Below are 26,369 nucleotides of genomic sequence, written 5' to 3'. Positions count from 1 at the left end.
GAAAATCAACAATGTGGAATGGCTTGCTTGGATAATTGTTCATCAAAAACAAAAAAGGGAAGAAGAGCAGTCCCTCATACCAAAGTGGTTTCCTAAGACACGTGTGTCAAGCTTTCGTCACTGTGCAATACGATGAAAAGTGTTAGAATGAGAAACATTGAAGAAAATAACAAACGAATGAAATCAACAACAGAAGTCAGTCGTGCATTCGTGGTTACAGCAGCAATTGAACTTACCACGTGGGAGATTACAGCTACCTGCGTGACATCCGAGCCCAAGAAAATCAACAATGTGGAACGGCTTACTTGGATAATTGTTCATTAAACAAAAAGAAGGGAATAAGAACAGTTCCTTATACCAAAGTGGTTTCCTTAGACACGTGTGTCAAGCTTTCGTCCCTGTGCAATACGATGAAAAGTGTTAGAATGAGAAACATTAAAGGAAATAACAAACAAATGAAATCAACAACAGAAGTCAGTCGTGCATTTGTGGTTACAGCAGCAATTGACCTTACCACGTGGAAGATTATAGGTACCGGCGTGACATCCGATTCCAAGAAAATCAACAATGTGGAATGGCTTACTTGGATAATTGTTCATTAAACAAAAAGAAGGGAATAAGAACAGTCCCTTATACCAAAGTGGTTTCCTTAGACACGCGTGTCAAGCTTTCGTCCCTGTGCAATACGATGAAAAGTGTTAGAATTAGAAACATTGAAGAAAATAACAAACGAATGAAATCAACAACAGAAGTCAGTCGTGCATTTGTGGATACAGCAGCAATTGACCTTACCACGTGGGAGATTACAGCTACCTGCGTGACATCCGAGCCCAAGAAAATGAACAATGTGGAATGGCTTACTTGGATAATTGATCATTATACAGAAAGAAGGGAATAAGAACAGTCCCTTATACCAATGTGGTTTCCATAGACACGTGTGTCAAGCTTTCGTCCCTGTGCAATACGATGAAAAGTGTTAGAATGAGAAACATTAAAGGAAATAACAAACAAATGAAATCAACAACAGAAGTCAGTCGTGCATTTGTGGTTACAGCAGCAATTGACCTTACCACGTGGGATATTATAGCTACCTGCGTGACATCCGAGTCCAAAAAAATCAACAATGTGGAACGGCTTACTTGGATAATTGTTCATTAAACAAAAAGAAGGGAATGAGAACAGTCCCTTATACCAAAGTTGTTTCCTTAGACACGTGTGTCAAGCTTTCGTCCCTGTGCAATACGATGAAAAATGTTAGAATGAGAAACATTAAAGGAAATAACAAACAAATGAAATCAACAACAGAAGTCAGTCGTGCATTTGTGGTTACAGCAGCAATTGACCTTACCACGTGGGAGATTATAGCTAGCTGCGTGACATCCTAGTCCAAGAAAATCAACAATGTGGAATGGCTTACTTGGATAATTGTTCATCAAAAAGAAAAAAGGGAAGAAGAGCAGTCCCTCATACCAAAGTGGTTTCCTTAGACACGTGTGTCAAGCTTTCGTCCCTGTGCAATACGATGAGAAGTGTTAGAATGAGAAACATAGAAGGAAATAACAAACAAATGAAATCAACAACAGAAGTCAGTCGTGCATTTGTGGTTACAGCAGCAATTGACCTTACCACGTGGGAGATTATAGCTAGCTGCGTGACATCCTAGTCCAAGAAAATCAACAATGTGGAATGGCTTACTTGGATAATTGTTCATCAAAAAGAAAAAAGGGAAGAAGAGCAGTCCCTCATACCAAAGTGGTTTCCTTAGACACGTGTGTCAAGCTTTCGTCACTGTGCAATACGATGAAAAGTGTTAGAATGAGAAACATTGAAGAAAATAACAAACGAATGAAATCAACAACAGAAGTCAGTCGTGCATTCGTGGTTACAGCAGCAATTGACCTTACCACGTGGGAGATTACAGCTACCTGCGTGACATCCGAGCCCAAGAAAATCAACAATGTGGAACGGCTTACTTGGATAATTGTTCATTAAACAAAAAGAAGGGAATAAGAACAGTTCCTTATACCAAAGTGGTTTCCTTAGACACGTGTGTCAAGCTTTCGTCCCTGTGCAATACGATGAAAAGTGTTAGAATGAGAAACATTAAAGGAAATAACAAACAAATGAAATCAACAACAGAAGTCAGTCGTGCAAATGTGGTTACAGCAGCAATTGACCTTACCTCGTGGGAGATTATAGCTACCGGCGTGACATCCGAGTCCAAGAAAATCAACAATGTGGAATGGCTTACTTGGATAATTGTTCATTAAACAAAAAGAAGGGAATAAGAACAGTCCCTTATACCAAAGTGGTTTCCTTAGACACGCGTGTCAAGCTTTCGTCCCTGTGCAATACGATGAAAAGTGTTAGAATGAGAAACATTGAAGAAAATAACAAACGAATGAAATCAACAACAGAAGTCAGTCGTGCATTTGTGGATACAGCAGCAATTGACCTTACCACGTGGGAGATTACAGCTACCTGCGTGACATCCGAGCCCAAGAAAATGAACAATGTGGAATGGCTTACTTGGATAATTGATCATTATACAGAAAGAAGGGAATAAGAACAGTCCCTTATACCAATGTGGTTTCCATAGACACGTGTGTCAAGCTTTCGTCCCTGTGCAATACGATGAAAAGTGTAAGAATGAGAAACATTAAAGGAAATAACAAACAAATGAAATCAACAACAGAAGTCAGTCGTGCATTTGTGGTTACAGCAGCAATTGACCTTACCACGTGGGAGATTATAGCTACCGGCGTGACATCCGAGTCCAAGAAAATCAACAATGTGGAATTGCTTACTTGGATAATTGTTCATTAAACAAAAAGAAGGGAATAAGAACAGTCCCTTATACCAAAGTGGTTTCCTTAGACACGCGTGTCAAGCTTTCGTCCCTGCGCAATACGATGAAAAGTGTTAGAATGAGAAACATTGAAGAAAATAACAAACGAATGAAATCAACAACAGAAGTCAGTCGTGCATTTGTGGTTACAGCCGCAATTGACCTTACCAGGTAAAAGATAATAGCTACCTGCGTGTCATCCGAGTCCAAGAAAATCAACAATGTGGAATGGCTTACTTGGATAATTGATCATTATACAGAAAGAAGGGAATAAGAACAGTCCCTTATACCAATGTGGTTTCCATAGACAGGTGTGTCAAGCTTTCGTCCCTGTGCAATACGATGAGAAGTGTTAGAATGAGAAACATTGAAGGAAATAACAAACAAATCAAATCAACAGAAGTCAGTCGTGCATTTGTGATTACAGCAGCAATTGACCTTACCACGTGGGAGATTGTAGCTACCTGCGTGACATCCGAGTCCAAGAAAATCAACAATGTGGAATGGCTTACTTGGATAATTGATCATTATACAGAAAGAATGAAGTATGAACAGTCCCTTATACCAATGTGGTTTCCATAGACACGTGTGTCAAGCTTTCGTCCCTGTGCAATACGATGAAAAGTGTTAGAATGAGAAACATTGAAGAAAATAACAAACGAATGTAATCAACAACAGGAGTCAGTCGTGCATTTGTGGTTACAGCAGCAATTGAACTTACCACGTTACAGATTATAGCTACCTGCGTGTCATCCGAGTCCAAGAAAATCAACAATGTGGAATGGCTTACTTGGATAATTGATCATCATACAGAAAGAAGGGAATAAGAACAGTCCCTTATACCGATGTGGTTTCCATAGACACGTGTGTCAAGCTTTCGTCTCTGTGCAATACGATGAGAAGTGTTAGAATGAGAAACATTGAAGGAAATAACAAACAAATGAAATCAACAACAGAAGTCAGCCGTCCAATTGTGGTTACAGCAGCAATTGACCTTACCACGTGGGAGATTATAGCTAGCTGCGTGACATCCTAGTCCAAGAAAATCAACAATGTTGAATGGCTTACTTGGATAATTGTTCATCAAAAAGAAAAAAGGGAAGAAGAGAAGTCCCTCATACCAAAGTGGTTTCCTTAGACACGTGTGTCAAGCTTTCGTCACTGTGCAATACGATGAAAAGTGTTAGAATGAGAAACATTGAAGAAAATAACAAACGAATGAAATCAACAACAGAAGTCAGTCGTGCAATTGTGGTTACAGCAGCAATTGACCTTACCACGTGGGAGATTATAGCTACCGGCGTGACATCCGAGTCCAAGAAAATCAACAATGTGGAATGGCTTACTTGGATAATTGTTCATTAAACAAAAAGAAGGGAATAAGAACAGTCCCTTATACCAAAGTTGTTTCCTTAGACACGCGTGTCAAGCTTTCGTCCCTGTGCAATACGATGAAAAGTGTTAGAATGAGAAACATTGAAGGAAATAACAAACAAATGAAATCAACAACAGAAGTCAGCCGTCCAATTGTGGTTACAGCAGCAATTGACCTTACCACGTGGGAGATTATAGCTACCGGCGTGACATCCGAGTCCAAGAAAATCAACAATGTGGAATGGCTTACTTGGATAATTGTTCATTAAACAAAAAGAAGGGAATAAGAACAGTCCCTTATACCAAAGTGGTTTCCTTAGACACGCGTGTCAAGCTTTCGTCCCTGTGCAATACGATGAAAAGTGTTAGAATGAGAAACATTGAAGAAAATAACAAACGAATGAAATCAACAACAGAAGTCAGTCGTGCATTTGTGGATACAGCAGCAATTGACCTTACCACGTGGGAGATTACAGCTACCTGCGTGACATCCGAGCCCAAGAAAATGAACAATGTGGAATGGCTTACTTGGATAATTGATCATTATACAGAAAGAAGGGAATAAGAACAGTCCCTTATACCAATGTGGTTTCCATAGACACGTGTGTCAAGCTTTCGTCCCTGTGCAATACGATGAAAAGTGTAAGAATGAGAAACATTAAAGGAAATAACAAACAAATGAAATCAACAACAGAAGTCAGTCGTGCATTTGTGGTTACAGCAGCAATTGACCTTACTACGTGGGAGATTATAGCTACCGGCGTGACATCCGAGTCCAAGAAAATCAACAATGTGGAATTGCTTACTTGGATAATTGTTCATTAAACAAAAAGAAGGGAATAAGAACAGTCCCTTATACCAAAGTGGTTTCCTTAGACACGCGTGTCAAGCTTTCGTCCCTGCGCAATACGATGAAAAGTGTTAGAATGAGAAACATTGAAGAAAATAACAAACGAATGAAATCAACAACAGAAGTCAGTCGTGCATTTGTGGTTACAGCCGCAATTGACCTTACCAGGTAAAAGATAATAGCTACCTGCGTGTCATCCGAGTCCAAGAAAATCAACAATGTGGAATGGCTTACTTGGATAATTGATCATTATACAGAAAGAAGGGAATAAGAACAGTCCCTTATACCAATGTGGTTTCCATAGACAGGTGTGTCAAGCTTTCGTCCCTGTGCAATACGATGAGAAGTGTTAGAATGAGAAACATTGAAGGAAATAACAAACAAATCAAATCAACAGAAGTCAGTCGTGCATTTGTGATTACAGCAGCAATTGACCTTACCACGTGGGAGATTGTAGCTACCTGCGTGACATCCGAGTCCAAGAAAATCAACAATGTGGAACGGCTTACATGGATAATTGTTCATTAAACAAAAAGAATTGAATAAGAACAGTCCCTTATACCAATGTGGTTTCCATAGACACGTGTGTCAAGCTTTCGTCCCTGTGCAATACGATGAAAAGTGTTAGAATGAGAAACATTGAAGAAAATAACAAACGAATGAAATCAACAACAGAAGTCAGTCGTGCATTTGTGGTTACAGCAGCAATTGAACTTACCACGTTATAGATTATAGCTACCTGCGTGTCATCCGAGTCCAAGAAAATCAACAATGTGGAATGGCTTACTTGGATAATTGATCATCATACAGAAAGAAGGGAATAAGAACAGTCCCTTATACCGATGTGGTTTCCATAGACACGTGTGTCAAGCTTTCGTCTCTGTGCAATACGATGAGAAGTGTTAGAATGAGAAACATTGAAGGAAATAACAAACAAATGAAATCAACAACAGAAGTCAGCCGTCCAATTGTGGTTACAGCAGCAATTGACCTTACCACGTGGGAGATTATAGCTAGCTGCGTGACATCCTAGTCCAAGAAAATCAACAATGTTGAATGGCTTACTTGGATAATTGTTCATCAAAAAGAAAAAAGGGAAGAAGAGAAGTCCCTCATACCAAAGTGGTTTCTTTAGACACGTGTGTCAAGCTTTCGTCACTGTGCAATACGATGAAAAGTGTTAGAATGAGAAACATTGAAGAAAATAACAAACGAATGAAATCAACAACAGAAGTCAGTCGTGCATTCGTGGTTACAGCAGCAATTGACCTTACCACGTGGGAGATTACAGCTACCTGCGTGACATCCGAGCCCAAGAAAATCAACAATGTGGAATGGCTTACTTGGATAATTGTTCATTAAACAAAAAGAAGGGAATAAGAACAGTTCCTTATACCAAAGTGGTTTCCTTAGACACGTGTGTCAAGCTTTCGTCCCTGTGCAATACGATGGAAAGTGTTAGAATGAGAAACATTAAAGGAAATAACAAACAAATGAAATCAACAACAGAAGTCAGTCGTGCAAATGTGGTTACAGCAGCAATTGACCTTACCTCGTGGGAGATTATAGCTACCGGCGTGACATCCGAGTCCAAGAAAATCAACAATGTGGAATGGCTTACTTGGATAATTGTTCATTAAACAAAAAGAAGGGAATAAGAACAGTCCCTTATACCAAAGTGGTTTCCTTAGACACCCGTGTCAAGCTTTCGTCCCTGTGCAATACGATGAAAAGTGTTAGAATGAGAAACATTGAAGAAAATAACAAACGAATGAAATCAACAACAGAAGTCAGTCGTGCATTTGTGGATACAGCAGCAATTGACCTTACCACGTGGGAGATTACAGCTACCTGCGTGACATCCGAGCCCAAGAAAATGAACAATGTGGAATGGCTTACTTGGATAATTGATCAGTATACAGAAAGAAGGGAATAAGAACAGTCCCTTATACCAATGTGGTTTCCATAGACACGTGTGTCAAGCTTTCGTCCCTGTGCAATACGATGAAAAGTGTTAGAATGAGAAACATTAAAGGAAATAACAAACAAATGAAATCAACAACAGAAGTCAGTCGTGCATTTGTGGTTACAGCAGCAATTGACCTTACTACGTGGGAGATTATAGCTACCGGCGTGACATCCGAGTCCAAGAAAATCAACAATGTGGAATTGCTTACTTGGATAATTGTCCATTAAACAAAAAGAAGGGAATAAGAACAGTCCCTTATACCAAAGTGGTTTCCTTAGACACGCGTGTCAAGCTTTCGTCCCTGCGCAATACGATGAAAAGTGTTAGAATGAGAAACATTGAAGAAAATAACAAACGAATGAAATCAACAACAGAAGTCAGTCGTGCATTTGTGGTTACAGCAGCAATTGACCTTACCACGTGGGATATTATAGCTACCTGCGTGACATCCGAGTCCAAAAAAATCAACAATGTGGAACGGCTTACTTGGATAATTGTTCATTAAACAAAAAGAAGGGAATGAGAACAGTCCCTTATACCAAAGTTGTTTCCTTAGACACGTGTGTCAAGCTTTCGTCCCTGTGCAATACGATGAAAAATGTTAGAATGAGAAACATTAAAGGAAATAACAAACAAATGAAATCAACAACAGAAGTCAGTCGTGCATTTGTGGTTACAGCAGCAATTGACCTTACCAGGTAAAAGATAATAGCTACCTGCGTGTCATCCGAGTCCAAGAAAATCAACAATGTGGAATGGCTTACTTGGATAATTGATCATTATACAGAAAGAAGGGAATAAGAACAGTCCCTTATACCAATGTGGTTTCCATAGACAGGTGTGTCAAGCTTTCGTCCCTGTGCAATACGATGAGAAGTGTTAGAATGAGAAACATTGAAGGAAATAACAAACAAATCAAATCAACAGAAGTCAGTCGTGCATTTGTGATTACAGCAGCAATTGACCTTACCACGTGGGAGATTGTAGCTACCTGCGTGACATCCGAGTCCAAGAAAATCAACAATGTGGAATGGCTAACTTGGATAATTGATCATTATACAGAAAGAATGAAGTAAGAACAGTCCCTTATACCAATGTGGTTTTCATAGACACGTGTGTCAAGCTTTCGTCCCTGTGCAATACGATGAAAAGTGTTAGAATGAGAAACATTGAAGAAAATAACAAACAAATCAAATCAACAGAAGTCAGTCGTGCATTTGTGATTACAGCAGCAATTGACCTTACCACGTGGGAGATTGTAGCTACCTGCGTGACATCCGAGTCCAAGAAAATCAACAATGTGGAATGGCTTACTTGGATAATTGATCATTATACAGAAAGAATGAAGTAAGAACAGTCCCTTATACCAATGTGGTTTTCATAGACACGTGTGTCAAGCTTTCGTCCCTGTGCAATACGATGAAAAGTGTTAGAATGAGAAACATTGAAGAAAATAACAAACGAATGTAATCAACAACAGAAGTCAGTCGTGCATTTGTGGTTACAGCAGCAATTGACCTTACCACGTGGGAGATTATAGCTACCTGCGTGACATCCGAGTCCAAGAAAATCAACAATGTGGAACGGCTTACATGGATAATTGTTCATTAAACAAAATGAATTGAATAAGAACAGTCCCTTATACCAATGTGGTTTCCATAGACACGTGTGTCAAGCTTTCGTCCCTGTGCAATACGATGAAAAGTGTTAGAATGAGAAACATTGAAGAAAATAACAAACGAATGAAATCAACAACAGAAGTCAGTCGTGCATTTGTGGTTACAGCAGCAATTGACCTTACCATGTTACAGATTATAGCTACCTGCGTGTCATCCGAGTCCAAGAAAATCAACAATGTGGAATGGCTTACTTGGATAATTGATCATCATACAGAAAGAAGGGAATAAGAACAGTCCCTTATACCGATGTGGTTTCCATAGACACGTGTGTCGAGCTTTCGTCTCTGTGCAATACGATGAGAAGTGTTAGAATGAGAAACATTGAAGGAAATAACAAACAAATGAAATCAACAACAGAAGTCAGCCGTCCAATTGTGGTTACAGCAGCAATTGACCTTACCACGTGGGAGATTATAGCTACCCGCGTGTCATCCGAGTCCAAGAAAATCAACAATGTGGAATGGCTTACTTGGATAATTGTTCATTAAACAAAAAGAAGGGAATAAGAACAGTCCCTTATACCAAAGTGGTTTCCTTAGACACCTGTGTCAAGCTTTCGTTCCTGTGCAATACGATGAAAAGTGTTAGAATGAGAAACATCGAAGGAAATAACAAACAAATGAAATCAACAACAGAAGTCAGTCGTGCATTTGTGGTTACAGCAGCAATTGACCTTACCACGTGGGAGATTATAGCTACCTGCGTGACATCCGAGTCCAAGAAAATCAACAATGTGGAATGGCTCACTTGGATAATTGTTCATTAAACAAAACGAAGGGAATAAGAAAAAAGGGAAGAAGAGCAGTCCCTTATACCAAAGTGGTTTCCTAAGACACGCGTGTCAAGCTTTCGTCCCTGTGCAATACGATGAAAAGTGTTAGAATGAGAAACATTGAAGAAAATAACAAACGAATGAAATCAACAACAGAAGTCAGTCGTGCATTTGTGGTTACAGCAGCAATTGACCTTACCACGTGGAAGATTATAGCTACCTGCGTGACATCTGAGTCCAAGAAAATCAACAATGTGGAATGGCTTACTTGGATAATTGTTCATTAAACAAAACGAAGGGAATAAGAACAGTCCCTCATACCAAAGTGGTTTCCTTAGACACGTGTGTCAAGCTTTCGTCCCTGTGCAATACGATGAAAAGTGTTAGAATGAGAAACAAAGAAGGAAATAACAAACAAATAAAATCAACAACAGAATTCAATCGTGCATTCGTGGATACAGCTGCAATGGACCTTACCACGTGGGAGATTATAGCTACCTGCGTGACATCCGAGTCCAAGAAAATCAACAATGTGGAATGGCTTACTCGGATAATTGTTCATTAAACAAAAAGAAGGGAATAAGAACAGTCCCTTATACCAAAGTGGTTTCCTTGGACACGTGTGTCAAGCTTTCGTCCCTGTGCAATACGATGAAAAGTGTTAGAATGAGAAACATTGAAGAAAATAACAAACGAATGAAATCAACAACAGAAGTCAGTCGAGCATTTGTGGTTACAGCAGCAATTGACCTCACCACGTGGGAGATTATAGCTACCTACGTGACATCCGAGTCCAAGAAAATCAACAATGTGGAATGGCTTACTTGGATAATTGTTCATCAAAAAGAAAAAAGGGAATGAGAACAAACCCTTGTGGTTTCCTTAGACACGTGTGTCAAGCTTTCGTCCCTGTGCAATACGATGAAAAGTGTTAAAATGAGAAACATAGAAGGAAATAACAAACAAATGAAATTAACAACAGAAGTCAGTCGTGCATTTGTGGTTACAGCAGCAATTGACCTTACCACGTGGGAGATTATAGCTAGCTGCGTGACATCCTAGTCCAAGAAAATCAACAATGTGGAATGGCTTACTTGGATAATTGTTCATCAAAAAGAAAAAACGGAATAAGAACAGTCCCTCATACCAATGTGGCTTCCTTAGACACGTAAGTCAAGCTTTCGTCCCTGTGTAATACGATGAAAAGAGTTAGAATGAGAAACATTGAAGGAAATAACAAACAAATGAAATCAACAACAGAAGTCAGTCGTGCATTTGTGGTTACAGCAGCAATTGACCTTACCACGTGGGAGATTATATCTACCTGCGTGTCATCCGAGTCCATGAAAATCAACAATATGGAATGGCTTACTTGGATAATTGATCATTATACAGAAAGAAGGGAATAAGAACAGTCCCTTATACCAATGTGGTTTCCATAGACACGTGTGTCAAGCTTTCGTCCCTGTGCAATACGATGAGAAGTGTTAGAATGAAAAACATTGATGGAAATAACAAACAAATGAAATCAACAACAGAAGTCAGCCGTCCAATTGTGGTTACAGCAGCAATTGACCTTACCACGTGGGAGATTATAGCTACCCGCGTGTCATCCGAGTCCAAGAAAATCAACAATGTGGAATGGCTTACTTGGATAATTGTTCATTAAACAAAAAGAAGGGAATAAGAACAGTCCCTTATAACAAAGTGGTTTCCTTAGACACCTGTGTCAAGCTTTCGTTCCTGTGCAATACGATGAAAAGTGTTAGAATGAGAAACATCGAAGGAAATAACAAACAAATGAAATCAACAACAGAAGTCAGTCGTGCATTTGTGGTTACAGCAGCAATTGACCTTACCAAGTGGGAGATTATAGCTACCTGCGTGACATCCGAGTCCAAGAAAATCAACAATGTGGAATGGCTCACTTGGATAATTGTTCATTAAACAAAACGAAGGGAATAAGAAAAAAGGGAAGAAGAGCAGTCCCTTATACCAAAGTGGTTTCCTAAGACACGCGTGTCAAGCTTTCGTCCCTGTGCAATACGATGAAAAGTGTTAGAATGAGAAACATTGAAGAAAATAACAAACGAATGAAATCAACAACAGAAGTCAGTCGTGCATTTGTGGTTACAGCAGCAATTGACCTTACCACGTGGAAGATTATAGCTACCTGCGTGACATCTGAGTCCAAGAAAATCAACAATGTGGAATGGCTTACTTGGATAATTGTTCATTAAACAAAACGAAGGGAATAAGAACAGTCCCTCATACCAAAGTGGTTTCCTTAGACACGTGTGTCAAGCTTTCGTCCCTGTGCAATACGATGAAAAGTGTTAGAATGAGAAACAAAGAAGGAAATAACAAACAAATAAAATCAACAACAGAAGTCAATCGTGCATTCGTGGATACAGCTGCAATGGACCTTACCACGTGGGAGATTATAGCTACCTGCGTGACATCCGAGTCCAAGAAAATCAACAATGTGGAATGGCTTACTCGGATAATTGTTCATTAAACAAAAAGAAGGGAATAAGAACAGTCCCTTATACCAAAGTGGTTTCCTTGGACACGTGTGTCAAGCTTTCGTCCCTGTGCAATACGATGAAAAGTGTTAGAATGAGAAACATTGAAGAAAATAACAAACGAATGAAATCAACAACAGAAGTCAGTCGAGCATTTGTGGTTACAGCAGCAATTGACCTCACCACGTGGGAGATTATAGCTACCTACGTGACATCCGAGTCCAAGAAAATCAACAATGTGGAATGGCTTACTTGGATAATTGTTCATCAAAAAGAAAAAAGGGAATGAGAACAAACCCTTGTGGTTTCCTTAGACACGTGTGTCAAGCTTTCGTCCCTGTGCAATACGATGAAAAGTGTTAAAATGAGAAACATAGAAGGAAATAACAAACAAATGAAATTAACAACAGAAGTCAGTCGTGCATTTGTGGTTACAGCAGCAATTGACCTTACTACGTGGGAGATTATAGCTAGCTGCGTGACATCCTAGTCCAAGAAAATCAACAATGTGGAATGGCTTACTTGGATAATTGTTCATCAAAAAGAAAAAACGGAATAAGAACAGTCCCTCATACCAATGTGGCTTCCTTAGACACGTTAGTCAAGCTTTCGTCCCTGTGTAATACGATGAAAAGAGTTAGAATGAGAAACATTGAAGGAAATAACAAACAAATGAAATCAACAACAGAAGTCAGTCGTGCATTTGTGGTTACAGCAGCAATTGACCTTACCACGTGGGAGATTATATCTACCTGCGTGTCATCCGAGTCCATGAAAATCAACAATATGGAATGGCTTACTTGGATAATTGATCATTATACAGAAAGAAGGGAATAAGAACAGTCCCTTATACCAATGTGGTTTCCATAGACACGTGTGTCAAGCTTTCGTCCCTGTGCAATACGATGAGAAGTGTTAGAATGAAAAACATTGATGGAAATAACAAACAAATGAAATCAACAACAGAAGTCAGCCGTCCAATTGTGGTTACAGCAGCAAATGACCTTACCACGTGGGAGATTATAGCTACCTGCGTGACATCCGAGTCTAAGAAAATCAAAAATGTGGAATGGCTTACTTTGATAATTGTTCATTAAACAAAAAGAAGAGAATAAGCACAGTCCCTTATACCAAATTGGTTTCCTTAGACACGTGTGTCAAGCTTTCGTCCTTGTGCAATACGATGAAAAGTGCTGGAATGAGAAACATTGAAGAAAATAACAAACGAATGAAATCAACAACAGAAGTCAGTCGTGCATTTGTGGTTACAGCAGCAATTGACCTTACCACGTGGGAGATTATAGCTAGCTGCGTGACATCCTAGTCCAAGAAAATCAACAATGTGGAATGGCTTACTTGGATAATTGTTCATCAAAAAGAAAAAACGGAATAAGAACAGTCCCTCATACCAATGTGGCTTCCTTAGACACGTAAGTCAAGCTTTCGTCCCTGTGTAATACGATGAAAAGAGTTAGAATGAGAAACATTGAAGGAAATAACAAACAAATGAAATCAACAACAGAAGTCAGTCGTGCATTTGTGGTTACAGCAGCAATTGACCTTACCACGTGGGAGATTATAGATACCTGCGTGACATCCGAGTCCAAGAAAATCAACAATGTGGAATGGCTTACTTGGATAATTGTTCATCAAAAAGAAAAAAGGGAATAAGAACAGTCCCTCATACCAATGTGGCTTCCTTAGACACGTAAGTCAAGCTTTCGTCCCTGTGCAATACGATAAAAAGTGTTAGAATGAGAAACATAGAAGGAAAAAACAAACAAATGAAATCAACAACAGAAGTCAGTCGTGCATTTGTGGTCACAGCAGCAATTGACCTTACCACGTGGGAGATTATAGCTACCTGCGTGTCATCCGAGTCCATGAAAATCAACAATGTGGAATGGCTTACTTGGATAATTGATCATTATACAGAAAGAATGGAATAAGAACAGTCCCTTATACCGATGTGGTTTTCATAGACACGTGTGTCAAGCTTTCGTCCCTGTGCAATACGATGAAAAGTGTTAGAATGAGAAACATTGAATAAAATAACAAACAAATGAAATCAACAACAGAAGTCAGTCGTGCATTTGTGGTTACAGCAGCAATTGACCTTACCACGTGGGAGATTATAGATACCTGCGTGACATCCGAGTCCAAGAAAATCAACAATGTGGAATGGCTTACTTGGATAATTGTTCATCAAAAAGAAAAAAGGGAATAAGAACAGTCCCTCATACCAATGTGGCTTCCTTAGACACGTAAGTCAAGCTTTCGTCCCTGTGCAATACGATGAAAAATGTTAGAATGAGAAACATTAAAGGAAATAACAAACAAATGAAATCAACAACAGAAGTCAGTCGTGCATTTGTGGTTACAGCAGCAATTGACCTTACCAGGTAAAAGATAATAGCTACCTGCGTGTCATCCGAGTCCAAGAAAATCAACAATGTGGAATGGCTTACTTGGATAATTGATCATTATACAGAAAGAAGGGAATAAGAACAGTCCCTTATACCAATGTGGTTTCCATAGACAGGTGTGTCAAGCTTTCGTCCCTGTGCAATACGATGAGAAGTGTTAGAATGAGAAACATTGAAGGAAATAACAAACAAATCAAATCAACAGAAGTCAGTCGTGCATTTGTGATTACAGCAGCAATTGACCTTACCACGTGGGAGATTGTAGCTACCTGCGTGACATCCGAGTCCAAGAAAATCAACAATGTGGAATGGCTTACTTGGATAATTGATCATTATACAGAAAGAATGAAGTAAGAACAGTCCCTTATACCAATGTGGTTTCCATAGACACGTGTGTCAAGCTTTCGTCTTTGTGCAATACGATGAAAAGTGTTAGAATGAGAAACATTGAAGAAAATAACAAACGAATGTAATCAACAACAAAAGTCAGTCGTGCATTTGTGGTTACAGCAGCAATTGACCTTACCACGTGGGAGATTATAGCTACCTGCGTGACATCCGAGTCCAAGAAAATCAACAATGTGGAACGGCTTACTTGGATAATTGTTCATTAAACAAAAAGAATTGAATAAGAACAGTCCCTTATACCAATGTGGTTTCCATAGACACGTGTGTCAAGCTTTCGTCCCTGTGCAATACGATGAAAAGTGTTAGAATGAGAAACATTGAAGAAAATAACAAACGAATGAAATCAACAACAGAAGTCAGTCGTGCATTTGTGGTTACAGCAGCAATTGACCTTACCACGTTACAGATTATAGCTACCTGCGTGTCATCCGAGTCCAAGAAAATCAACAATGTGGAATGGCTTACTTGGATAATTGATCATCATACAGAAAGAAGGGAATAAGAACAGTCCCTTATACCGATGTGGTTTCCATAGACACGTGTGTCGAGCTTTCGTCTCTGTGCAATACGATGAGAAGTGTTAGAATGAGAAACATTGAAGGAAATAACAAACAAATGAAATCAACAACAGAAGTCAGCCGTCCAATTGTGGTTACAGCAGCAATTGACCTTACCACGTGGGAGATTATAGCTACCCGCGTGTCATCCGAGTCCAAGAAAATCAACAATGTGGAATGGCTTACTTGGATAATTGTTCATTAAACAAAAAGAAGGGAATAAGAACAGTCCCTTATACCAAAGTGGTTTCCTTAGACACCTGTGTCAAGCTTTCGTTCCTGTGCAATACGATGAAAAGTGTTAGAATGAGAAACATCGAAGGAAATAACAAACAAATGAAATCAACAACAGAAGTCAGTCGTGCATTTGTGGTTACAGCAGCAATTGACCTTACCAAGTGGGAGATTATAGCTACCTGCGTGACATCCGAGTCCAAGAAAATCAACAATGTGGAATGGCTTACTTGGATAATTGTTCATTAAACAAAACGAAGGGAATAAGAAAAAAGGGAAGAAGAGCAGTCCCTTATACCAAAGTGGTTTCCTAAGACACGCGTGTCAAGCTTTCGTCCCTATGCAATACGATGAAAAGTGTTAGAATGAGAAACATTGAAGAAAATAACAAACGAATGAAATCAACAACAGAAGTCAGTCGTGCATTTGTGGTTACAGCAGCAATTGACCTTACCACGTGGAAGATTATAGCTACCTGCGTGACATCTGAGTCCAAGAAAATCAACAATGTGGAATGGCTTACTTGGATAATTGTTCATTAAACAAAACGAAGGGAATAAGAACAGTCCCTCATACCAAAGTGGTTTCCTTAGACACGTGTGTCAAGCTTTCGTCCCTGTGCAATACGATGAAAAGTGTTAGAATGAGAAACAAAGAAGGAAATAACAAACAAATAAAATCAACAACAGAAGTCAATCGTGCATTCGTGGATACAGCTGCAATGGACCTTACCACGTGGGAGATTATAGCTACCTGCGTGACATCCGAGTCCAAGAAAATCAACAATGTGGAATGGCTTACTCGGATAATTGTTCATTAAACAAAAAGAAGGGAATAAGAACAGTCCCTTATACCAAAGTGGTTTCCTTGGACACGTGTGTCAAGCTTTCGTCCCTGTGCAATACGATGAAAAGTGTTAGAATGAGAAACATTGAAGAAAATAACAAACGAATGAAATCAACAACAGAAGTCAGTCGAGCATTTGTGGTTACAGCAGCAATTGACCTCACCACGTGGGAGATTATAGCTACCTATGTGACATCCGAGTCCAAGAAAATCAACAATGTGGAATGGCTTACTTGGATAATTGTTCATCAAAAAGAAAAAAGGGAATGAGAACAAACCCTTGTGGTTTCCTTAGACACGTGTGTCAAGCTTTCGTCCCTGTGCAATACGATGAAAAGTGTTAAAATGAGAAACATAGAAGGAAATAACAAACAAATGAAATTAACAACAGAAGTCAGTCGTGCATTTGTGGTTACAGCAGCAATTGACCTTACCACGTGGGAGATTATAGCTAGCTGCGTGACATCCTAGTCCAAGAAAATCAACAATGTGGAATGGCTTACTTGGATAATTGTTCATCAAAAAGAAAAAACGGAATAAGAACAGTCCCTCATACCAATGTGGCTTCCTTAGACACGTTAGTCAAGCTTTCGTCCCTGTGTAATACGATGAAAAGAGTTAGAATGAGAAACATTGAAGGAAATAACAAACAAATGAAATCAACAACAGAAGTCAGTCGTGCATTTGTGGTTACAGCAGCAATTGACCTTACCACGTGGGAGATTATATCTACCTGCGTGTCATCCGAGTCCATGAAAATCAACAATATGGAATGGCTTACTTGGATAATTGATCATTATACAGAAAGAAGGGAATAAGAACAGTCCCTTATACCAATGTGGTTTCCATAGACACGTGTGTCAAGCTTTCGTCCCTGTGCAATACGATGAGAAGTGTTAGAATGAAAAACATTGATGGAAATAACAAACAAATGAAATCAACAACAGAAGTCAGCCGTCCAATTGTGGTTACAGCAGCAAATGACCTTACCACGTGGGAGATTATAGCTACCTGCGTGACATCCGAGTCTAAGAAAATCAAAAATGTGGAATGGCTTACTTTGATAATTGTTCATTAAACAAAAAGAAGAGAATAAGCACAGTCCCTTATACCAAATTGGTTTCCTTAGACACGTGTGTCAAGCTTTCGTCCTTGTGCAATACGATGAAAAGTGCTGGAATGAGAAACATTGAAGAAAATAACAAACGAATGAAATCAACAACAGAAGTCAGTCGTGCATTTGTGGTTACAGCAGCAATTGACCTTACCACGTGGGAGATTATAGCTAGCTGCGTGACATCCTAGTCCAAGAAAATCAACAATGTGGAATGGCTTACTTGGATAATTGTTCATCAAAAAGAAAAAACGGAATAAGAACAGTCCCTCACACCAATGTGGCTTCCTTAGACACGTAAGTCAAGCTTTCGTCCCTGTGTAATACGATGAAAAGAGTTAAAATGAGAAACATTGAAGGAAATAACAAACAAATGAAATCAACAACAGAAGTCAGTCGTGCATTTGTGGTTACAGCAGCAATTGACCTTACCACGTGGGAGATTATAGATACCTGCGTGACATCCGAGTCCAAGAAAATCAACAATGTGGAATGGCTTACTTGGATAATTGTTCATCAAAAAGAAAAAAGGGAATAAGAACAGTCCCTCATACCAATGTGGCTTCCTTAGACACGTAAGTCAAGCTTTCGTCCCTGTGCAATACGATAAAAAGTGTTAGAATGAGAAACATAGAAGGAAAAAACAAACAAATGAAATCAACAACAGAAGTCAGTCGTGCATTTGTGGTTACAGCAGCAATTGACCTTACCACGTGGGAGATTATAGCTACCTGCGTGTCATCCGAGTCCATGAAAATCAACAATGTGGAATGGCTTACTTGGATAATTGATCATTATACAGAAAGAATGGAATAAGAACAGTCCCTTATACCGATGTGGTTTTCATAGACACGTGTGTCAAGCTTTCGTCCCTGTGCAATACGATGAAAAGTGTTAGAATGAGAAACATTGAATAAAATAACAAACAAATGAAATCAACAACAGAAGTCAGTCGTGCATTTGTGGTTACAGCAGCAATTGACCTTACCACGTGGGAGATTATAGATACCTGCGTGACATCCGAGTCCAAGAAAATCAACAATGTGGAATGGCTTACTTGGATAATTGTTCATCAAAAAGAAAAAAGGGAATAAGAACAGTCCCTCATACCAATGTGGCTTCCTTAGACACGTAAGTCAAGCTTTCGTCCCTGTGCAATACGATGAAAAATGTTAGAATGAGAAACATTAAAGGAAATAACAAACAAATGAAATCAACAACAGAAGTCAGTCGTGCATTTGTGGTTACAGCAGCAATTGACCTTACCAGGTAAAAGATAATAGCTACCTGCGTGTCATCCGAGTCCAAGAAAATCAACAATGTGGAATGGCTTACTTGGATAATTGATCATTATACAGAAAGAAGGGAATAAGAACAGTCCCTTATACCAATGTGGTTTCCATAGACAGGTGTGTCAAGCTTTCGTCCCTGTGCAATACGATGAGAAGTGTTAGAATGAGAAACATTGAAGGAAATAACAAACAAATCAAATCAACAGAAGTCAGTCGTGCATTTGTGATTACAGCAGCAATTGACCTTACCACGTGGGAGATTGTAGCTACCTGCGTGACATCCGAGTCCAAGAAAATCAACAATGTGGAATGGCTTACTTGGATAATTGATCATTATACAGAAAGAATGAAGTAAGAACAGTCCCTTATACCAATGTGGTTTCCATAGACACGTGTGTCAAGCTTTCGTCTTTGTGCAATACGATGAAAAGTGTTAGAATGAGAAACATTGAAGAAAATAACAAACGAATGTAATCAACAACAAAAGTCAGTCGTGCATTTGTGGTTACAGCAGCAATTGACCTTACCACGTGGGAGATTATAGCTACCTGCGTGACATCCGAGTCCAAGAAAATCAACAATGTGGAACGGCTTACATGGATAATTGTTCATTAAACAAAAAGAATTGAATAAGAACAGTCCCTTATACCAATGTGGTTTCCATAGACACGTGTGTCAAGCTTTCGTCCCTGTGCAATACGATGAAAAGTGTTAGAATGAGAAACATTGAAGAAAATAACAAACGAATGAAATCAACAACAGAAGTCAGTCGTGCATTTGTGGTTACAGCAGCAATTGACCTTACCACGTTACAGATTATAGCTACCTGCGTGTCATCCGAGACCAAGAAAATCAACAATGTGGAATGGCTTACTTGGATAATTGATCATCATACAGAAAGAAGGGAATAAGAACAGTCCCTTATACCGATGTGGTTTCCATAGACACGTGTGTCGAGCTTTCGTCTCTGTGCAATACGATGAGAAGTGTTAGAATGAGAAACATTGAAGGAAATAACAAACAAATGAAATCAACAACAGAAGTCAGCCGTCCAATTGTGGTTACAGCAGCAATTGACCTTACCACGTGGGAGATTATAGCTACCCGCGTGTCATCCGAGTCCAAGAAAATCAACAATGTGGAATGGCTTACTTGGATAATTGTTCATTAAACAAAAAGAAGGGAATAAGAACAGTCCCTTATACCAAAGTGGTTTCCTTAGACACCTGTGTCAAGCTTTCGTTCCTGTGCAATACGATGAAAAGTGTTAGAATGAGAAACATCGAAGGAAATAACAAACAAATGAAATCAACAACAGAAGTCAGTCGTGCATTTGTGGTTACAGCAGCAATTGACCTTACCAAGTGGGAGATTATAGCTACCTGCGTGACATCCGAGTCCAAGAAAATCAACAATGTGGAATGGCTTACTTGGATAATTGTTCATTAAACAAAACGAAGGGAATAAGAAAAAAGGGAAGAAGAGCAGTCCCTTATACCAAAGTGGTTTCCTAAGACACGCGTGTCAAGCTTTCGTCCCTGTGCAATACGATGAAAAGTGTTAGAATGAGAAACATTGAAGAAAATAACAAACGAATGAAATCAACAACAGAAGTCAGTCGTGCATTTGTGGTTACAGCAGCAATTGACCTTACCACGTGGAAGATTATAGCTACCTGCGTGACATCTGAGTCCAAGAAAATCAACAATGTGGAATGGCTTACTTGGATAATTGTTCATTAAACAAAACGAAGGGAATAAGAACAGTCCCTCATACCAAAGTGGTTTCCTTAGACACGTGTGTCAAGCTTTCGTCCCTGTGCAATACGATGAAAAGTGTTAGAATGAGAAACAAAGAAGGAAATAACAAACAAATAAAATCAACAACAGAAGTCAATCGTGCATTCGTGGATACAGCTGCAATGGACCTTACCACGTGGGAGATTATAGCTACCTGCGTGACATCCGAGTCCAAGAAAATCAACAATGTGGAATGGCTTACTTGGATAATTGTTCATTAAACAAAAAGAAGGGAATAAGAACAGTCCCTTATACCAAAGTGGTTTCCTTGGACACGTGTGTCAAGCTTTCGTCCCTGTGCAATACGATGAAAAGTGTTAGAATGAGAAACATTGAAGAAAATAACAAACGAATGAAATCAACAACAGAAGTCAGTCGAGCATTTGTGGTTACAGCAGCAATTGACCTCACCACGTGGGAGATTATAGCTACCTACGTGACATCCGAGTCCAAGAAAATCAACAATGTGGAATGGCTTACTTGGATAATTGTTCATCAAAAAGAAAAAAGGGAATGAGAACAAACCCTTGTGGTTTCCTTAGACACGTGTGTCAAGCTTTCGTCCCTGTGCAATACGATGAAAAGTGTTAAAATGAGAAACATAGAAGGAAATAACAAACAAATGAAATTAACAACAGAAGTCAGTCGTGCATTTGTGGTTACAGCAGCAATTGACCTTACCACGTGGGAGATTATAGCTAGCTGCGTGACATCCTAGTCCAAGAAAATCAACAATGTGGAATGGCTTACTTGGATAATTGTTCATCAAAAAGAAAAAACGGAATAAGAACAGTCCCTCATACCAATGTGGCTTCCTTAGACACGTAAGTCAAGCTTTCGTCCCTGTGTAATACGATGAAAAGAGTTAGAATGAGAAACATTGAAGGAAATAACAAACAAATGAAATCAACAACAGAAGTCAGTCGTGCATTTGTGGTTACAGCAGCAATTGACCTTACCACGTGGGAGATTATATCTACCTGCGTGTCATCCGAGTCCATGAAAATCAACAATATGGAATGGCTTACTTGGATAATTGATCATTATACAGAAAGAAGGGAATAAGAACAGTCCCTTATACCAATGTGGTTTCCATAGACACGTGTGTCAAGCTTTCGTCCCTGTGCAATACGATGAGAAGTGTTAGAATGAAAAACATTGATGGAAATAACAAACAAATGAAATCAACAACAGAAGTCAGCCGTCCAATTGTGGTTACAGCAGCAAATGACCTTACCACGTGGGAGATTATAGCTACCTGCGTGACATCCGAGTCTAAGAAAATCAAAAATGTGGAATGGCTTACTTTGATAATTGTTCATTAAACAAAAAGAAGGGAATAAGCACAGTCCCTTATATCAAATTGGTTTCCTTAGACACGTGTGTCAAGCTTTCGTCCTTGTGCAATACGATGAAAAGTGTTAGAATGAGAAACATTGAAGAAAATAACAAACGAATGAAATCAACAACAGAAGTCAGTCGTGCATTTGTGGTTACAGCAGCAATTGACCTTACCACGTGGGAGATTATAGCTAGCTGCGTGACATCCTAGTCCAAGAAAATCAACAATGTGGAATGGCTTACTTGGATAATTGTTCATCAAAAAGAAAAAACGGAATAAGAACAGTCCCTCATACCAATGTGGCTTCCTTAGACACGTAAGTCAAGCTTTCGTCCCTGTGTAATACGATGAAAAGAGTTAAAATGAGAAACATTGAAGGAAATAACAAACAAATGAAATCAACAACAGAAGTCAGTCGTGCATTTGTGGTTACAGCAGCAATTGACCTTACCACGTGGGAGATTATAGATACCTGCGTGACATCCGAGTCCAAGAAAATCAACAATGTGGAATGGCTTACTTGGATAATTGTTCATCAAAAAGAAAAAAGGGAATAAGAACAGTCCCTCATACCAATGTGGCTTCCTTAGACACGTAAGTCAAGCTTTCGTCCCTGTGCAATACGATAAAAAGTGTTAGAATGAGAAACATAGAAGGAAAAAACAAACAAATGAAATCAACAACAGAAGTCAGTCGTGCATTTGTGGTTACAGCAGCAATTGACCTTACCACGTGGGAGATTATAGCTACCTGCGTGTCATCCGAGTCCATGAGAATCAACAATGTGGAATGGCTTACTTGGATAATTGATCATTATACAGAAAGAATGGAATAAGAACAGTCCCTTATACCGATGTGGTTTTCATAGACACGTGTGTCAAGCTTTCGTCCCTGTGCAATACGATGAAATGTGTTAGAATGAGAAACATTGAATAAAATAACAAACGAATGAAATCAACAACAGAAGTCAGTCGTGCATTTGTGGTTACAGCAGCAATTGACCTTACCACGTGGGAGATTATAGCTACCTGCGTGACATCCGAGTCCAAGAAAATCAACAATGTGGAATGGCTTACTTGGATAATTGTTCATCAAAAAGAAAAAAGGGAATAAGAACAGTCCCTCATACCAATGTGGCTTCCTTAGACACGTAAGTCAAGCTTTCGTCCCTGTGCAATACGATGAGAAGTGTTAGAATGAGAAACATTGATGGAAATAACAAACAAATGAAATCAACAACAGAAGTCAGCCGTCCAATTGTGGTTACAGCAGCAAATGACCTTACCACGTGGGAGATTATAGCTACCCGTGTGTCATCCGAGTCCAAGAAAATAAACAATGTGGAATGGCTTACTTGGATAATTGTTAATTAAACAAAAAGAAGGGAATGAGAACAGTCCCTTATACCAATGTGATTTCTTTAGACACGTGTGTCAAGCTTTCAACCCTGTGCAATACGATGAGAAGTGTTAGAATGAGAAACATTGAAGGAAATAACAAACAAATGAAATCAACAACAGAAGTCAGTCGTGCATTTGTGGTTACAGCAGCAATTGACCTTACCACGTGGGAGATTATAGCTACCTGCGTGACATCCGAGTCTAAGAAAATCAACAATGTGGAATGGCTTACTTTGATAATTGTTCATTAAACAAAAAGAAGGGAATAAGCACAGTCCCTTATACCAAATTGGTTTCCCTAGACACGTGTGTCAAGCTTTCGTCCCTGTGCAATACGATGAAAAGTGTTAGAATGAGAAACATTGAAGAAAATAACAAACGAATGAAATCAACAACAGAAGTCAGTCGTGCATTTGTGGTTACAGCAGCAATTGACCTTAACACGTGGGAGATTATAGCTACCTGCGTGACATCGTAGTCCAAGAAAATCAACAATGTGGAATGGCTTACTTGGATAATTGTTCATCAAAATGAAAAAAGGGAATAAGAACAGTCCCTTATACCAATGTGGTTTCCTTAGACGCGTGTGTCAAGCTTTCGTCCCTGTGCAATACGATGAAAAGTGTTAGAATGAGAAACATAGAAGGAAATAACAAACAAATGAAATCAACAACAGAAGTCAATCGTGCATTCGTGGTTACAGCAGCAATGGACCTTACCACGTGGGAGATTATAGCTACCTGCGTTACATCCGAGTCCAAGAAAATCAACAATGTGGAATGGCTTACTTGGATAATTGTTCATTAAACAAAAAGAAGGGAATAAGAACAGTCCCTTATACCAAAGTGGTTTCCTTAGACACGTGTGTCAAGCTTTCGTCCCTGTGCAATACGATGAAAAGTGTAAGAATGAGAAACCTAGAAGGAAATAACAAACAAATGAAATCAACAACAGAAGTCAATCGTGCATTCGTGGTTACAGCAGCAATGGACCTTACCACGTGAGAGATTATAGCTACCTGCGTGACATCCGAGTCCAAGAAAATCAAAAATGTGGATTGGCTTACTTGGATAATTGTTCATCAGAACGAAAAGAAGGGAATAAGAACAGTCCCTCATACCAAAGTGGTTTCCTTAGACACGTGTGTCAAGCTTTCGTCCCTGTGCAATACGATGAAAAGTGTTAGAATGAGAAACATAGAAGGAAATAACAAACAAATGAAATCAACAACAGAAGTCAATCGTGCATTCGTGGTTACAGCAGCAATGGACCTTACCACGTGGGAGATTATAGCTACCTGCGTGACATCCGAGTCCAAGAAAATCAACAATGTGGAATGGCTTACTTGGATAATTGTTCATTCAACAAAAAGAAGGGAATGAGAACAGTCCCTCATACCAAAGTGGTTTCCTTAGACACGTGTGTCAAGCTTTCGTCCCTGTGCAATACGATGAAAAGTGTTAGAATGAGAGACATAGAAGGAAATAACAAACAAATGAAATCAACAACAGAAGTCAATCGTGCATTCGTGGTTACAGCAGCAATGGACCTTACCACGTGGGAGATTATAGCTACCTGCGTGACATCCGAGTCCAAGAAAATCAACAATGTGGAATGGCTTACTTGGATAATTGTTCATTTAACAAAAAGAAGGGAATGAGAACAGTCCCTTATACCAAAGTGGTTTCCTTAGACACGTGTGTCAAGCTTTCGTCCCTGTGCAATACGATGAAAAGTGTTAGAATGAGAAACATTGAAGAAAATAACAAACGAATGATATCAACAACAGAAGTCAGTCGTTACAGCAGCAATTGACCTTACCACGTGGGAGATTATAGCTACCTGCGTGACATCCGAGTCCAAGAAAATCAACAATGTGGAATGGCATACTTGAATAATTGTTCATCAAAAAGAAAAAAAGGAATGAGAACAAACCCTTGTGGTTTCCTTAGACACGTGTGTCAAGCTTTCGTCCCTGTGCAATACGATGAAAAGTGTTAGAATGAGAAACATAGAAGGAAATAACAAACGAATGAAATTAACAACAGAAGTCAGTCGTGCATTTGTGGTTACAGCAGCAATTGACCTTTCCACTTGGGAGATTATAGCTAGCTGCGTGACATCCTAGTCCGAAAAAATCAACAATGTGGAATGGCTAACTTGGATAATTGTTCATCAAAAAGAAAAAAGGGAATAAGAACAGTCCCTCATTCCAATGTGACTTCCTTAGACACGTGTGTCAAGCTTTCGTCCCTGTGCAATACGATGAAAAGTGTTAGAATGAGAAACATTGAAGAAAATAACAAACGAATGAAATCAACAACAGAAGTCAGTCGAGCATTTGTGGTTACAGCAGCAGTTGACCTTACCACGTGGGAGATTATAGCTACCTGCGTGACATCCGAGTCCAACAAAATCAACAATGTGGAATGGCTTACTTGGATAATTGTTCATTAAACAAAAAGAAGGGAATAAGAACAGTCCCTTATACCAAAGTGGTTTCCTTAGACACGTGTGTCAAGCTTTCGTCCCTGTGCAATACGATGAAAAGTGTAAGAATGAGAAACCTAGAAGGAAATAACAAACAAATGAAATCAACAACAGAAGTCAATCGTGCATTCGTGGTTACAGCAGCAATGGACCTTACCACGTGAGAGATTATAGCTACCTGCGTGACATCCTAGTCCAAGAAAATCAACAATGTGGAATGGCTTACTTGGATAATTGTTCATCAAAAAGAAAAAAGGGAATAAGAACAGTCCCTCATACCAATGTGGCTTCCTTAGACACGTAAGTCAAGCTTTCGTCCCTGTGCAATACGATAAAAAGTGTTAGAATGAGAAACATAGAAGGAAAAAACAAACAAATGAAATCAACAACAGAAGTCAGTCGTGCATTTGTGGTTACAGCAGCAATTGACCTTACCACGTGGGA

This window comes from Harmonia axyridis, chromosome 2 (assembly GCF_914767665.1).
Source record: "Harmonia axyridis chromosome 2, icHarAxyr1.1, whole genome shotgun sequence".
Classification (NCBI taxonomy): Eukaryota; Metazoa; Arthropoda; class Insecta; order Coleoptera; family Coccinellidae; genus Harmonia; species Harmonia axyridis.
The sequence above is the reverse complement of the archived record's forward strand: the minus strand, read 5'-3'. Positions refer to the sequence as shown.